Here is a 13,299-nt window from a genome sequence, read left to right as displayed (position 1 = left end):
ACTTATGCTCTCGAGAGAAGCCACTAGTGAAACCTATGGCCCCCGGGTCTATTTTCCATCATATTAATCTTCCAACACTTCGCTATTTTTATTGCCTTTTATTTTACTTTGCATCTTTATCATAAAAATACCAAAAATATTATCTTATCATATCTTTCAGATCTCACTCTCGTAAGTGACCGTGAAGGGATTGACAACCCCTTTATTGCGTTGGTTGCGAGGATTTATTTGTTTGTGTAGGTGCGAGGGACTCGTGCGTGGCCTCCTACTGGATTGATACCTTGGTTCTCAAAAACTGAGGGAAATACTTACGCTGCTTTACTGCATCACCCTTTCCTCTTCAAGGGAAAACCAACGCTGTGCTCAAGAGGTAGCATGGAGGCCTGCAGACAAGATCACAAAAGAACAGAACCTTGTGGCGGCGGAATAATTGTTTCGGGTCTCACTCTAGGGTTTCTATATTTTAGGGAATTTATAGGCTTGGAATTATGGCAAATGGAGTTACGAGGGGGCCACAAGCTCAGGTGGTGCCCCCCTAGGGGTGCACCGTGTGAGCTTGTGGCTCTCTCGTGCATCTTCATGTTGGAAATATGCCCTAGAGGCAATAATATTGTATTATTATATTTCCATATTCATAACTACGTGTTTATATTTCCTGCTATAACGGCTATGATCCTGGAATATGCGACTCAGTGGAAAACTCATATGCACCTTTGAAATGATAAATGGATAAAATAAAGGTTCCTAGTCTCACCTCTAAGACCAGCTCAAGGGTTGTTGGTGATCATGTTTTATGGATCTTAGGATATCATTAAGTGTAATGATAGCCCTAAAACAACATTGAGATTATGACGTTGGTACAACGATCATGTTGATTCGGCGCAAACATGTTTGTTATGAATTGAGACAATATTGTCTGTAATCAATTGTAATGACACAGAGTGTTAATGTTTGATTTTGCTCCTTAGACCATGAGAGTATCATAGTCACTTCTCACCATATGGTGGACTTTGGGTTGCTCAATGTCATCTATAACACGGTGATCATAATGACAACTTACACGCTCATCGGAAAGTTTGACAGGAGACTACATAGCTCAAGAGTGGGATTTGCTCATCCGATGATGGAGGGATATTATTAGGGCCCTCTCAATGTGATGACATCCATCATCGTCTAGCCAAACACAGGTGACTACATCATGGGGTAGCCGGAACACAATAACGATAAACAAGAACAAAACTAGTAACGAAGATTTCGGTATAGTGAGCATAGTGATGACTCAGGAGGATACCGATGTATCTCGGGTTTTGTGAAGTATCTCAATGCAAAGGGAACATCACATGATAACCATAGGTTCACTCGAATATCATTCGTGTGCTCATAGGGATCGATATGGACGTCCACGGTCCCATTGTCGGTGATTGAACGAAGGGTTTTTATTGTCTATGAGTTACCGAACCTATGGGGTGACAAGCTTAAGGCAATCACGATCTGCTGAGTGTTAGTAGGATGAGAGTGATGAGAATATATTTTTGGAATTGTTTCATTAATATTCAGAATAGTTCCGAGAGGATTCGGAAGCGTTTCAGGGTCACTCGAAGGTTTCGGTGAATATCGGGTAATACCAGGTATTACTAATAAATAATATATAGTTGGAAATGTTTCCGGGGATGGTAAATTATATATATAATGGTCCAAAAGTATTTAGAACAATTTTATATTTAATTTAATATCGACGGGCCTTAAAAGGCCAAGAGGTGGAAGGCAACTTGGGCCACAAGGGCCCAAGTGGGGGATGCGCCCCTTCCCTAAGGAAGGAGGCCGAATAGGAGTGGCGGAGGAGTCCAACTCCTCCTCCCCCTTCTCGATGACCCAAGTAGGCTTTCCCTCCTTGGTGGAAGCCCTCCCTCTCCCCTCTAACCTATATATACTTGAGGATTTGTGCTCTTTTGAACATACAGGTTTTGGAGAGTCCTCTAGTTCTTCTAGTTCTACTTGACTAACTAGAGCTAGGCTAATCCTCTTGTACTCATAATTAGAAGTCTCGTGTGGTTCTAATCTCCTTCCTCTAATTCTACGGAGACAATTAGCTCTGGATGGCGAAGCGCTGTCGCATCGTGAAGGTTGCACGCTTGCAACCAAGTAGAGACGTCGTGCTTTCGGTCTTCGACTCGAGGGACTGTTTGTGGGAGGTAAAATGGATCATTCATCAACTGTTCGAGGGACTACAAGTACATTCTACACTGACATGTTCTTCTTCTGCTACAACTCAGTGACGGTAACGATCGTGATCCCAACCTGTTATGCATCTTCATATTGATCTTGGGTGTGCGTAGGCGTGATACTGTAAGTGCATCTAGTGCCCCTTAGTGATTTTGGTGTATTGAAGACTTATAGGTTAAGGGACTAATGTGTTTTTGAGTGTACACAGGTCTATAAGTCTATGAGGAGTTTGATATTTACAGAGAAAGTCGACCCCTAAAAATGAAGTTCTTCGACTGAAGACTATGGATTTCTGAAGACTTTCTGAAGACTTTGAAAGTGAAGAAATTGGTGTGACCTTGAATACTTGGCATTCATTCGAGGAACATGAAGCGTGAAGACTTCTGTTTTCATAGTCTCATTTTCTCTTTCTTGAGTCATAGGAAACACCATACTGTTAAAGGGGGTCAAGGAAATACTAAGGAAAAATTTCCATGTGATGCTCAACTCAAAATCCTACACCTACCAATCCCTTCGAGTGAAGCCATTGGAAATCTCATACAGTTCAGTCATATTCTTTAGTGACAGAGACGAAGTTCTTCTGGTCTCTGAGGAATTTGTTCTGACTGGAGAGTTAGGAATTCGCCAGTGCGGATTGCCTACACAGTGAGGAACATGATAGCCCTAAGGAATTTGATACTCAAATTTCCGACCGTTGCTGTGCTACGCGCCAGCTGTCCCAAAATATCTACCCACCTAACGGTCATATCATTGAAGGTCATTTATGTCTTATCATGTCGGGCTGCTCCCTAGGCTATAAATAGCCGCCCCCTACAACCACTAGCTGGTTGGCTGCTCCGAGAGAAACTGACACTTGTCATTTGAGAGCATCCCATCCTCCGAGGACTTTGAGCGAAAATCATCGAGTGAGGAAAACCCAAACCCAAACACCTACAAACCCAAAGTGATTGAGCATCACTGAAGAGATTGATCCTGCGTGGATCCGACGCTTGTTACCTTTGAAGACTGTGCTTCTTCCAGACGGTTAGGCGTCATGGTCTAGAGCATCCAAGAGGAATTGTGGATCGCCGAGTGACCGAGTTTGTGAAGGTTTGGAAGTCACCTGAAGACTTACCACGAGTGATTGGGCGAGGTCTGTGTGACCTTAGCTCAAGGAGAATACGGTGAGGACTGTGTCGGGTGTCCTCAGGTTTAAATACCTAGCCGCTCCAACCAGATGTACAACTGAGACAGCAGTTGGAACTGGTCTACCAAATCATTGTCTTCACCAAGCTTACTGGTTCTATTTCCTCAACTCTTTCATTTCCTCATAACTGTGTTGTGCACTTGTTCATATCTGTGTTTGAAGACTTTGACTGAAGACTTTCTCAATTTCCTCAGTTCAATTTCTTCAGTCTGTTTGTCTTCATCCTGTGTTATCCTGTGTTTACGCTTTCTGTACTCTGTGCTTGTCTTCATTTCATCATGATGACCATGCTTGTGTTCTGTTATGTTTACTTTTGAGTACTTATTCCGCTGCAAGTAGTTCTTCGCTAAGGAATTTCCTCACCCGCAAATTCCTCAGTGAAGAATTCATAAAAATCGCCTATTCACCCCCCTCTAGTCGATATAACGCACTTTCAATTGGTATCAGAGCAAGGTACTCCCTTGTTCTGTGTGATTTTGGTTTAACCGCCTGGAGTTTTAGTTATGTCGACCGCAGGTATGATCAAGGTCTCTGCTGGGTGTCCTACCTTCGATGGGACGGACTACCCCTACTGGAAGAATAAGATGCGAATGCATCTTGAGGCAATTGATAACGATCTCTGGTATGTTGTGGAAAATGGTGTTCCCTCAGTCACACCTTCTCTGAATGCTGCTGATGTGAAGAGATTCAAGCAACTCGATTCTCAAGCGAAGAATATCATATGTGGCCATCTGAGCAAAGGACAGTATGGAAGAGTGAGTGCTTTGGAAACTGCTAAGCTTATCTGGGATAGGCTGTCCAAAGTCAATGAAGGAGTCTCAACACAGCGTGACTCTCGAGTTGATGTTCTTCGCAATCTCTTCAACCGCTTCAAAAGACTCGATAATGAAAACGTTCGACAAACCTTCGATCGCCTCACTGACATCTCAAATGAGCTTCAAGCACTTGGTGCCATTGACATCACCGACCATGAGGTGGTGAAGAAATTGCTGAGATCGCTTGATTCCTCATTTGATACTCTGGCATTGATGATACAAGAACGTGCTGATTACAAGTCACTTGATCCCGCTGATATCCTCGAGAGGCTAAATACTCATGAGTTCCAGCTTGCTGAAAGAGAGATCTCTATGGTTCGAGCTATGGCAGATCACGTGCCCTGAAGGCCAAGGCAGTCTCTGAATCTGAAGATGAAGATTCTGGCAGCAGCCTTGGTGATCCTGAAGAACTGAGCCATGAACTAGCACTGCTCGTGAAGAAATTCCAGAAGTTCTCAAGACGTGGTCGCTTTGGAAAACCCTCAAGGAGCAATGATTCCTCATCCAGTGACTACAAGAAGAGGCTTTGCCACAAATGCAAGAAACCTGGTCACTACATTCAAGATTATCCTCAGTGGGAAAAGGAATCAAAGAAGAAGAAATACAAGGATTACAGTTCTGATGATGCGAAGAAGAAGAAGAAATCTTCAAAGTCTTCATCATCAAAATCCTCAAAGTCTTCATCTCACAAGAAGAGCAGCTCCAAGAAGGCTCGGGCATTCATTGGCAAGGAAATGGACTCTGAGGCTGAATCTGAGGAACATGAGGAAGAGGAGGCATCTGAGGAGTCCGAGTCCGGTGTGGCGAGTCTAGCTCTCGCTACTGCATTCGTCAGCAAGTCTATCTTCAACTCTGAAGAAAATGACCTCACCAACAAGGCTGATGAAGGCAATGATGACTACGCTCCCACCTATTGCTTCATGGCAAAGGGTGCCAAGGTACTCAAATATACCTCCTCTGAATCAAGTGAGAATGAATCTGATGAAAACCTCAAGCCCAGCTACTCTAAACTTGCTAAGATTGCTGTGAAACAACAAAAGGCTTTTGAAAAGGTTCAAAACATGCTAGACAAAAGTGATGATATGTTGGGTGAAGAAATGGATCGCACTAAAACCTTGACTGAAAATCTTCAGAGACTTCAGTCTAGGTTTGACAACCTTCAAGGTCATCATAACACTCTCTTATCTGATCATGAGAAGCTTTCTTATGAATTTCTTCAAAGAAAGCAAGATCTTGAAAAGCTAAGAGTGAGTTATGAAGATCTTCAGAAGGAGCGCGATTCATTACTTGCTCAACAAATCAGCGCTGCTCAGGAAGAATTTGTTCCTCCATGTTTGAAATGCATTGAACGTGAATCTGCTAATTCTTCACCTGAATGTTCAAATGCTTCTAATGCTACAAATTCTTCAACTGTCTCTGCTATCACTAATTCCTCATCTGAGGACATTGCTAGTATCACTGATGATGCAGGGCTGAAGGAATTGTACATGACAGGCATGTACAAAAGCCTCAAAGGGCATCAGACTCTTTGTGATGTGCTTAAAAAGCAGATCCTCAACAGGAACCCTAGGAAAGAGGGTATTGCCTTTGAGAGGAAACTCAATGCTGATGGTACATATTGGAAGCCTGAGCAGTACCCCAAAACCTCATGGGTTGCTGCAAAGGGACCTCCAGTTGATCCATCCAATTTATCTGGCTTTACATGTGAATCTCCTCATTCTTCTGATGAGTCATTTGACTCCAACTATAAACTGTTCAAAAATCAGAATGGTGAAGTATTTGCTAGATATGTTGGCACTAACTGCAGGAACGGTTCCCCTATGAAGAAAATCTGGGTTCCCAAAAGGTGCCTTGAAAGTCTTCAGGTGAATGTCCTCATGACACCACCTGTGAAGAATAGGAACCCCAGATCAAATTCTTCATATGGACCAAATTCTTCATATGGATCCAAGTCCTCATACGGACCAAATTCCTCACGTGGATCAAATTCCTCAAAAGGATCAAAGTCCTCATATGAATATCATCATGCTAACAACTCTGTTTCGCAGGGAAGAGCTAAGGGCTATGAATATGAGCATTATTCTTCTAACCATTATGTTCATAAGTCCTCGAAGAATTTCTCTGCTTATTCATATGCTTATCCTAACTCCTCTTATGTGAAACGAAATGGACTGGCTTCTATGCCACCTTTCTCGTATGGAGCTCGCAGAGTGATGAACTCTTTGCCACCCCTTCAGATGTGGGTGGTGAAGAAAAAGAACTAATTTCTTCTGCAGGGTCAGGTCTCCAGACATGCTAAAACGTCTGAAGAATTTGCTGGAGACCTGAGAAATGCCTGAAAGGACGCAGGCTAATCATGAAGAAATGAACTTTCATTTCTCACGTCCTCATACTGCTTTATCTGTTCTATTGCTTGATGAAATTGATCTGATGAATTGATGTCATATTCTTCACTGATGAAGTATATGAGTTCGTAAGCTGCACTAATTCATCTGCAGGATGATCAACCCAAAGCCACTGAGTGGGTCCTCGATAGTGGATGTATAAATCACATGACTGGTGACAAGAATCTATTGATGGATGCTCCCTTATCTCCATCGCATCTGAAGCATATCATCTTCGCTGACAAAGGCAAAAGTCAGGTATTGGGTCTAGGTAAGGTTGCGATCTCAAAGGATCGACACATGGACAAAGTCATGCTTGTCGAGTCCTTAGGATACAACCTCATGTCTGTCTCAATGCTTTGCGATCTTGATATGGTTGTTGTCTTTGGCAAGTATCGTTGTGTTGTGATCATGGAAGCTGACAATTCCAAAGTCTTCGAAGGCTTTAGGAGAGGAGACTTGTATATTGTTGATTTCTCTACAGGACCACAACCAGCTGTGTGCCTACTTGCAAAAGCTTCAGAAGGCTGGCTATGGCATCGACGACTTGGTCATGCAGGCATGAGGAATTTGCACACGCTTGCGAAGAAGAAGCATGTCATTGGCATTGAGAATGTCAAATTCCTCAAGGATCACTTATGCGGAGCCTGTGAAGCTGGAAAGATGACCAAGGCTAAGCATCCAGCGAAGACTATCATGACTACTACTCGACCATTTGAATTGCTTCATATGGATCTCTTCGGTCCTAACCATTATTCTGCAGTTTCAAATGATGCATCTCAATATGGCTTTGTTATTGTTGATGATTACTCTCGTTACACATGGGTACACATTGTTACTTACAAACATGAAGTGCAGGAAGTCTTCAAACGATTTTCCTCGAGGGCTTCAACCAACTTTGGTGTGAAGATCAAGCACATCAGAAGTGACAATGGAACTGAGTTCAAGAATTCTGGTCTTGATGACTATCTTGATGAACTTGGTATTACTCATGAGTTATCTGCTCCTTATACTCCTCAGCAGAATGGCGTCGTGGAGCGCAAGAACAGGACTCTTGCTGAGATGGCTCGCACTATGCTTGATGAATACAAAACGCCTCGTCGTTTCTGGATTGATGCAATTGATACTGCGTGCCACATCATCAACAGAGTATATCTTCACAAATTCTTCAAGAAGACTGCCTATGAACTCCTCACTGACAAGAAACCCAATGTGAGTTATTTCAAAGTCTTCGGTGCTAAATGTTGGATTAGAGATCCTCATCACAACTCAAAATTTGCACCGAAAGCACATGAAGGTTTTATGCTTGGTTACGGAAAGGACTCGCACACCTACAGAGTCTTCAACAACGTTCTTCACAAGGTTGTTGAAACTGTAGATGTGCGGTTCGATGAAACTAATGGCTCGCAAAGAGAGCACCTACCTTCTGTGATAGATGAACCAGCACCTGAGGAATCTATCAAGTTCAAGGCTACTGAGGATGTCATTCCTACCGAAGAATCTGCTGAAGAATTCATTCCAGAACGTGAAGAACGTCGAGCTAATGCACCTGAAGAAAATGCTGAAGAACATGGTGCTGAAGAAAATGCTGATCAAATTCCTCGACGACAACCAGCTCATCCTCGCGTTGCAAAGAAGTGCAAATTGAGAAGATCATCGATGACATTGAAGCACCAGGTCCTCTCACACGCTCAAGAGCTTCACATTTGTCTAACTTTTGTGGGCACTTCGCTTTTGTCTCTATCACAGAGCCTGCTAAGGTAGATGAAGCATTTTTGGAGCCTGAGTGGATACAAGCTATGCATGAAGAATTACATCAGTTCGAGCTCAACAACATCGGGGAACTGGTCAAACGTCCAGATCCTCGCAAGCACAATATCATTGGCACAAAGTGGATCTACCGCAACAAGCAAGATGAAAATGGCCTTGTGGTGAGGAATAAGGCACGGCTTGTAGCTCAAGGCTACACACAGGTTGAAGGAATTGATTTCGATGAAACTTTTGCACCTGTTGCTAGACTTGAGGCTATTCGCATATTACTTGCTTATGCTAACCATCATGATATCACCTTATATCAAATGGATGTGAAAAGTGCATTCCTCAATGGTAAGCTTGAGGAAGAAGTATATGTTGCTCAACCCCCAGGTTTTGAAGATCCAAAGCATCCTGACAAAGTCTTCAGACTCAATAAGGCCCTCTATGGCCTCAAGCAGGCCCCTCGGGCGTGGTATGATACTTTGAAGGAATTCCTCATGAAGAAAGGCTTCAAACCCGGTTCACTCGACCCTACTCTTTTCACTAAATCTTATGATGGTGAACTGTTTGTGTGCCAAATATATGTTGATGATATTATCTTTGGCTGTACTGACCAACGTTACAGTGATGAATTTGCCTATATGATGAGTGAAGAATATCAAATGTCTATGATGGGAGAATTGAAATTCTTCTTAGGTCTTCAAATTCGTCAACAACGCAATGGCATATTCATATCTCAGGAGAAATACCTCAAGGATGTACTGAGGAAATTCGGCATGCAAGATTGCAAAGGCGTCAAAATTCCTATGCCCACAAATGGCCATCTGTGCACTGATGAAAATGGTATTGACTTCGATCAAAAGGTATACCGCTCCATGATTGGTTCTTTATTGTACTTATGTGCATCTAGGCCAGATATTATGCTTAGTGTTTGCATGTGTGCCCGATTTCAAGCTACACCGAAGGAATCACACCATAAGGCTGTGAAGCATATTCTTCGATATCTAGCTCACACACCAACACTTGGATTATGGTACCCCAAGGGCTCGGCTTTTGATCTCATTGGATATTCAGACTCTGACTATGCTGGTGATCGTGTGGACCGCAAGTCAACATCTGGCACATGTCATTTCCTCGGACGATCTTTGGTCTGTTGGTCCTCGAAGAAACAGAACTGCGTATCACTGTCTACTGCTGAAGCTGAGTACATTGCTGCTGGTTCTTGCTGTGCTCAATTGCTGTGGATGAAGAAAACTCTCAAGGACTACGGCGTCAACGTGAAGAATGTGCCTCTCTTCTGTGACAATGAGAGTGCCATCAAGATTGCTCACAACCCAGTTCAGCACTCGAAGACAAAGCACATTCAGATTCGTCATCATTTTCTTCGTGATCATGTGTTGAAGGGCGACATTTCTATTGAGCATGTGAAGACTGAAGAACAGCTAGCCGATATCTTCACAAAGCCCTTGGATGAGAAGAGATTTAGCAAGTTGCGATGTGAGCTAAATATATCTTAGAATCTTTGAATGTTCTTTGAAAAGGACACTCATCCTAACACTTATGCAAAATTGATGACTTAGATGTGCAACACATGAAGAAAAGTTTTTCTTCAATCAATGAAGAATAACACTCTAAGTGTGAAGAAATTAACGAAGAATTTGATTCTCAGAGCCCTACGACAATTGTACGCAGTGTCTGAAATCATCATTCTTATACGGTGGGTCACGCCACCACCAAAAGTTGAAAATCTTCAATTTGAGTTTTTCCTCAGTTTTGAAATTCCTCAGTTGTTCATATTCTTCAACTTTGCATTGTCTTCACCTTTTCCGTCGTTTTTCTTCATTGGCTATATATATATATATATATATATATATATATATATATATATATATATGAGTTTATGTCCTCTACAGCATTCACTTATTGCTATTTCTTCAAGTTGCTTTTTCTGCTAAGTGAATGTGATCGGACCCTTCCCCCTCTATGCTATACTCAACCTAATATATTCACAAATTCTTCATGTGCCTTCTATTTGGAACTCGTTCAAAATCTTCACTGTACCTTGTCAGCTGAAGATTTGCGAACGCAACGTTAAAACTTATCTTATCCAAAATTTTCGTTTTGCCGCTCAAACCGTTCCGCATCCCACGAAAACACTTATCTATTCACCCACGATCTCACACGATCTCCACTTCTCAGTACGTGGGTGACACTTGTCAAGCGAATGAGAAGGGTCAGGGGCACGTTCGTCCAAATTCTTCGGGCGAACAGTTTTTCACCGTGGCTATAAATACCCCTCCCCTTCCTCACTTCTCCTTTACTCTGCTCGACCTCACTCCAGCTCGAGCTTCTCAAACCCTAGTGCCGCCGCTACTTCATCATCGCCGGTGAGGAAGAGCTTCACTGCCTCGACCTCGTCGCCGCCATACTCACGCCAGCCGCGGATTTCTTCCCTCTGCCGCCGCTGTAGCTGTCTTCCTCATCCAAGTTAGGGCGTGGAAGATCTGAACTGACGAACTTCACGTCTACACTTCCCAGTTCGTCGTGTTCTTCGTCCAGGGTAATTAAAAGCTACTTTTACTACCCTCTTTGATTCAAGTGATTACTACAAAATCTTCAAAGGTGTTTTTCTTCAAATCTTCACACACTAAACACCTCACATGTTATCTGTTCTTGATTCATTTCTCTAAGCTACATTTTTCTTCATGATTCCTCAATTGTGTGGATTTTTGATCTGCACAACTCTGGAACCTAAGACAAAGAACGCTTAGTGAAATTCTTCAAGACTCAATCTGGTCAAATTCCTCAAACTTGTTCTTTTTGGCAAAACCTTCTAAGAACGCATATGACCTCTCCAAATTCCTCGCAACTATACTCTGTTCACAGGTACACATGTCCGCTGCTGAATCACTAGGTTCTCATCAACTTAACTCATTTGCAGCGTTCCTCGAAGAAAAGTTGCATACATCTTCAGAGAATTCCATTGTTAAAATTCCTCATCTGAAGAAAATGGCTGAAGGAAAGAAGCCACAAAAGGGAGGAAAGAGGCCTGAGGTTAATACTGCTTTTGAGATCCCTGATGACATATATAAGGATTACTACACTCCTGATGAGGCCAAGTTTGGAAAAGAGGACAAAAATCAGCGCAAGGTGCGCATCTAGAGGATAGAGAGGAGATGGGCAAGAGAGTGGAGGGAGTACAGGTATGTTACTCCCAAGTACATGAAGAAATTTGCTCTAAATCCTCCATGCCCAAGACCTCCATTGGCACCTGGCCAAGAAGCAGATCCCACCAGCCTCAAGCGCGGTGAGGACTATCCTGAAGAATGGGCCAAGCGCCAGGCCAAGTTGGCCAGATAGGCAAAAGAAGCATTGAGGAAATTCAACGAAGACTCTGCTGCTGCTGCTGCCACCGCTGAGGCCTCTGCTAGCAAGCCTAAGAAGGCCATGGAAAAGAAGCCTGCGCATAAGCCAAGTGCTTCACCTTCAATGCCCTCATGGCCAAGTTCCTCAGCAATGCCCTCACGGCCAGATTCCTCAAAGCCCTCACGGCCAATTCCTCAAGCTGCTCCTGCTCCTCCAAAGTCCTCAGTTCCTCCGCCAAAGTCTTTGGCTGCTCCAACCATATCCTCTGCACCTGTGCATCTCGCTACGTCCCAAAGGACAGTAGGCATATCTATTGCCTCAGGAGCCTCTGCAAGTTCCTCAGCTGCTCCAAGTTCCTCAGCTGGCCCCTCTCTGCTGAAGAAAAAGGCTGATGTTGGACAAGGTCCTCGACCAAGTCCTCACAAGAAGCAGGTGGCCTTCCAAGTGCCCTCTGATGATGATGAGGTTGATGATGAAGAACTAGCTGAAATCATTAGGGACAGGCAACACAGGGCCGCTAGTGCCAAGGGCAGTGATGTGCCCCTTTTGCTGGATCCGAAGAAGATCCTGGATTACATTGATCTGTGGCACAAAGATCCAAACACTCCCTTGCTAGAACTAAATCTCTCTCCTGGTCAAAGTCATATGTTGTCAGCTTTCATTGCTGAAGAAAAATGGGAGTCTGAGAAGGCCAGGCAGCTGAAGAAAGCTCAGTACAGGAAGGAGCGCTTCCTGAAGAAAAATGTTGTCTCCATGACCACTGATGAACTTGTGAAGATCTTGGATGAAATCAAAAGCCTCAGCGATGATTTCAACACTTACCATGTTGATTGGCAAGGAGCTAAGGTCAGGTTTGCAAAACTGACTGAGAAATTCACCACCAAGGTTGCAGCTCCATCGCAACTAGAAATACCTCAAGCTGAAGCATCTGCTCAACCGACAGAAGAGCACGCCAGCACCGCTGATGAAAATCAGGCTGCTGAAGAAAATGTGAGTTTCAGGGCTGATGACTACATTCCAGCCGCTGAAGAAATTGCCAGGGCATCCACTAGTGGTGCGCCTGAAGAAAATGAAGAAGTCAGGGCAACTGCATCAGTTGTGCCTGAAGAAATTCAACCAAATTCCTCTGCTCCTCCTGCGCCTACCCCAACTCCGATCCTTCCATCTGCATCAGATGTGAAGAAGACCAAGGCTGCAGAGCGTGCAGCTGTGAAGAAAAGGAAGGCATCAACTTCATCAGATTCTTCAGCTCCAAAGAAGATGAAGAAATTGACAAGCTCACTTGCAAACCCAATTGATGTTGTTCCTATCTCAACCATGCCATCAAAGGACCTTGTTCCTTTTGATGAAGATTATGTGATTCCAAGTGAATCCGATGAAGACATTCCCTCTGCTGCTTCCTCAGAGCAGATGGATGAAGAAATTGAAGCGGACGCAATCCCTTCAACTCCAATTGTCTGCTCGCCCATGCCTCAGTTCACTGCTGAAGAGGCCGGCGTTGAGGAATTCGATGAACAAAATTCTGACGTGGACATTGGGAGTACTACTCCATTGATGAATGATGATTTTT

Source organism: Triticum aestivum, chromosome 2D, assembly GCF_018294505.1.
Source record: "Triticum aestivum cultivar Chinese Spring chromosome 2D, IWGSC CS RefSeq v2.1, whole genome shotgun sequence".
Taxonomy (NCBI): Eukaryota; Viridiplantae; Streptophyta; class Magnoliopsida; order Poales; family Poaceae; genus Triticum; species Triticum aestivum.
The sequence above is the reverse complement of the archived record's forward strand: the minus strand, read 5'-3'. Positions refer to the sequence as shown.